Source organism: Ochotona curzoniae, unplaced genomic scaffold (genome assembly GCF_017591425.1).
Source record: "Ochotona curzoniae isolate NIBS_2020 unplaced genomic scaffold, NIBS_Ocur_1.0 contig_883, whole genome shotgun sequence".
Lineage (NCBI taxonomy): Eukaryota > Metazoa > Chordata > Mammalia > Lagomorpha > Ochotonidae > Ochotona > Ochotona curzoniae.
The window spans coordinates 27,861,933-27,866,408 of record NW_024466599.1 but is presented as its reverse complement, the minus strand read 5'-3'; the positions used below and the strand labels follow the sequence as shown (position 1 = coordinate 27,866,408).

Genomic DNA, 4,476 nt, shown 5'->3' with positions numbered 1-4,476 from the left:
TCAGTAACAAATTTGAAAAGCTTTTTTTTTTCCTACCGAAAACACATAAGGAATACGGAGTGATTATTAGAAAATGTTATCTAGTAAGAGCAATTTAGCCTTTTTTTATTATTATATATTTTTTTAAATTACATTGTATTATGTGACACAGTTCTATATAGGCACTGGTATTCCCCCACTCCTCTCCCACCCCTCCCCCCATAATGGATTCCGCCCCCCCCCCCAAGTTGCACAACCACAGTTCAGGTTTAGTTGAGATTCCTTCATTGCAAGCATACACCAAGCATAGAGTCCAGCATCTCATTGTCCGGTCAAGTTCAGCGGCTTCTTGGGGAGACCCTCCCTGGTCCGAAGGCAGAGCCAACAGAGTAGAATCCCGGTCAATTAAAAGCCCCAATATAGCATCAGCAACAATATATAACGTTAAGGGATAAATTGACAAAGTGTTGAGCAACCAATTTGTCAAAATTGGATGCATGGTCTTAACTTCCTGTGACTATTTCAAGACATTTCAACAACTGAGGTGCGAAACAGTTTTAGGAAGGGTGTGCAGAGAAATCTTCCATAACTTGGTGAGGAGTACTTACTCTTTGTGTCCTACCTAGTAAGGTGTGTGTGAGTCCATGCTGACCAAGCCTTCCTTGTTGTTCTCTGCCTATCTATTCCAATTTGTGAGTGTGTGTGTGTGTGTGTGTGTGTGTGTGTGTGTGAGTGTGTGTGTGTGTGTGTGTGTGTGTGTGTGTGTGTGTGTGTGTGTTGGGGGGGCTCTGGAGTGTCCCTCATGGTCATTGCAGAGAGGGTGGGGACCTGAAGTTGGAGCTAAGTAAGAACCAGAGATAGCTCCTCTCCCTAGTCCTGAAGGGAGTTTACTGTTCTTCTGTTTCTGAAGACCACTCAGGTTTCCTGGTTGCTGTTCCGATGGCCTTGGATCCTATGATGAAGGATTCAGCTTCTTCCATCCTGTGGGGTAGGTCCAAAGGGGTGGGGATGTCCTCTGAGTTCTCCGCCTCTGAAGGCATTCCAGTCCCCCATGGTCTCTTTGGCAGTTGGGATGTGGTCCTTGGCGCCCGTACTGATAGCCCTTGGTGGGGATCCAGGAGACTCCAGGTTTGGGATACAAGCCTCCTCCTGTCCACTTGCTCCACTCTGTGGTCCGCCACTGCTCTGTGCACATGACCTCCTGTTAATAGGTTGTCAGGGTCGCTCTTGATTCCCCCTATATATCTTTGTAGTTTTACTGTTGTCTAATGTTGTCTTGAATCTATTGTCTACAGGTTACCTGTTATGTGCCTGAGAGGTTACACTACCTGGCTTCCTCACACGTTCATAGGAGATGGAAGGTTTCTTTGCTCTCCTGTCCAATTTCTGAGTAGTAAAAGGTTTTGAAAATATATTTGGTTATACAATTTTAAAAACACATGGGTTGAGACCATATTAGGCAGAGGTCCATCGGGGGAGATTTACATCATTGGGAATCTTTAGGGTTGATTCATGTACCCAGGGCCCTGAAGGTTCATCATGGAGCTTTCTAAGCAGCAATCATAGAAACCAAATCCCAGAGCTCCCTAGCCGTGCGGCCAGCAGGCGGAGCCTACCGCCAAATGGCGCACTGGCTCTATACCAGCTCCGGATGCGCACATGGCAGCGGCCGCGTGCGATCCAGGTGTGGGACGCTACTTGTCCCAGGGGCTGGAAGATTCTTTGGTTTTCTTTTTACACCTGCTTGTTGTTTCCTGTTTTGCGCCTGTCGGGGCCTGGGTCTCACCTTTCCACACATACAGTGGGAGATGAGCTGAGGCTCCTGGTGGCTCTAGGTGCTGAATCTCACCCATGGCTATTGCCAAAGCCAGGGCAATTTTCAACCAGCGCCATTGAAAAGCTTTTAAACAAAACAGTAGTATATTAAATTCAGAAACACAAACAAAAAATAGAATTTACTCCAAAAACTTAGGAAAATAAGTCAAAAAAATAAAAAAAAAAAGAACCTGTGACAAAATCATAAAAGAGACTCTACAAAAGTGATAAGTCATTCATCAATTAGTAAATTGTGTATATATTTCATTAGGATACCTTGTCCTATGATCATTTCTTCTTAGTTCCTTCCCACCTCCACCCTCCCACCCCTACTACAAACATGTCTGCAATAAACGTTTCACATAGTCTATTTGGACACATACAAAAAAAATCTTTTCAGAAGCGGAACTGCCTAGAGAAGGAATAGGCTCATGCTAAGAATTCAGAAATTATGGGCTCGGCACAGTAGCCTAGTGGCTCAAGTCCTTGCCTTGCATGCACCAGGATCTTAGACGGGTGCCTGTTCATATCCCAGCGGCCCCACTTCCAATCCATTTCCTGCTTATGGCCTGGGAAAGCAGTAGAGGATAGCCCAAATCCTTGGCACCCTGTACCTGTGTGGGAGAACAGGAAGAGGCTTTGGGCTCCTGGCTTTGGACTGGCTAAGCTCCAGCTATTGTGCGTGCTTCTTTAGGAGTGAATCATAGAATGGAAGATCTTTCTCTCTGTCTCTCCTCCCCTCTGTATATCTGACTTTCTAATAAATAAAGCTTTAAAAAATTCAGAAATTGCAAATGTTTCTACTAATTTACACTCTTTCCAGCAGCTTTATGAGAAATTTTATGTTTCCATATCATTGCCAAATAAATGGGAATCAAATTCATGAATTTTGCAAATATTTATTGAGAACCTACTATGTGTCAAAAAAAAAAAGAAAGAAAGAAAGAAAACCAGGATAAGGGTAGTAGGAAATGAGGCCAGAAAAGTAATGGGGTGCAGGGGTACATATGATGCCACTGCAGTCACATTGGGTTTTACTTGGAGTTACGTGAAAAGGGTGGATAATTTGATTCAGAGAAGTGACATTATTTGACTCATGTTTTAAAAAGATCACATCAGTTACTGTATTGAGAACAGTTGGAGAGGCAGCAATGAAAGAAGCAGCGAGACCAGAAAGGAGGCGTTGCAATAACGCAGACAAATTATAATGTAGGATTAGACCACCACAAAAATACCTCATTCAACTTTTCTGCTTACTCATAGTTAGCATGAGACCATGTTTATGAGCTTGAGGGGAGGAAAGACCTGAAACTACATGCAAAATCCAAAAAGTCATAAAGGAAACAACTAACACATTAGCATATAACCAAATTTTAACTCTGGTCAAGAAACTGTAAACAAGAGAAAAACAGGGTAAAAGTGTAACAATATTTACAGCAATAAGAACTGTCCTCATGTTGTCATCCGCGGTGACTTGCTTATCCCTTTTTTCTTTTTTTCTGTCTAGAGTAATGACTTAATGTTCAGAGAAACAACAGTAAGGATAGAAAGCCTAGTTTATTAAAGTATATTTGAAGAGAATAACAGCCAGTCAAGAGAGCACATGGCACTCTGTCTTCCTGGTTTGGGGCTTTTATCTTGAAAGGCATGAGTGTCATTGACTAGTGACGTGGTTGTGACACTCAGGATTGGCATTGGTCTTTGACATCTGGGTGTTGTCTGCTCTGGGGCTCTGTGCATACACAGCTATAAACTAGGTTATTCTGTGTTGGTTGAGCTGCTGTTTTATTAGGATACTTTGAACTCAAGTTAAGCTTCCAAATGGATCATATTAGGTAGGTACTAGTGGAGAGCAGGGTCCGTGGTTTGTAGTCCCTTGCCATCACTCATCTTTAATAATCTGCCTAGCAATATATTCCTAAGGAGAGAGCCAAGAAAACAGAAAACAGACTAAGTACAGGAACAAGTAATTCCAAACATCTGGAAAAAAAAAATACAGTCTCACCAGTCAGTTTTGGGGGAAATGCAAATAAAAATAGAAAGGCAGATATGATTTTTTAATACACTGGACTCGCTGTAAATGAAAAAGATTGATACTAAGCATCAAGCATGTTGGCAAGCATGTAAGGAAACAGGTGAGGTTTTTGGAGAATAAACCAGGAAGTAGCCTGCCACATTTTGGATGCATCTACCTTTTCACGCAGTGATTTCCAAACTTGGTATCCACCCTAGAGAGACACTTGCATAAGTGGAAAAAAGGAAGCAGCCAAAATAAGGTTGTACTCTGTTGTTGAATTTGTATTAGTACAAACTGACAGGATAGCAACCTAGAGGGTCATCAAAAGGAGTCACAGTTAAGCCAACAATGATGCATCTGAATCATGAAAAATCATGCTAAAAAGAATGAGAATACTTCAACACGGAGGAATACCAAGAGGCACAGCTAAATTAAAAACAAATAAATAAGGAAGTTGAAGAATAAGTCACACCCTCTGATTCCATTTAGATGAAAGCAAAACACAGTACAGACAGATGACAGCTAGCTAGCCAGCTACATACATACCTACATATGTATATATTTACCTATGCAGATTAAATAGATAAATAATACAGATATATAAACATCTGCAAAAGAAAATGCATTCCAAATTTAAATAAATATTTTCCCCTAAGGAGAAATCT

General features: G+C 41.7%; 1 non-coding gene across 1 annotated transcript; it reads right to left on the bottom strand.

The window, feature by feature from the left end:
• Positions 1–1,742: 1,742 nt before the first annotated feature.
• LOC121165495 lies at positions 1,743–1,867 on the bottom strand. Its single transcript, XR_005885274.1, has one exon. It is a non-coding gene; the product is annotated as a small nucleolar RNA ACA64 (small nucleolar RNA).
• Positions 1,868–4,476: the final 2,609 nt, after the last annotated feature.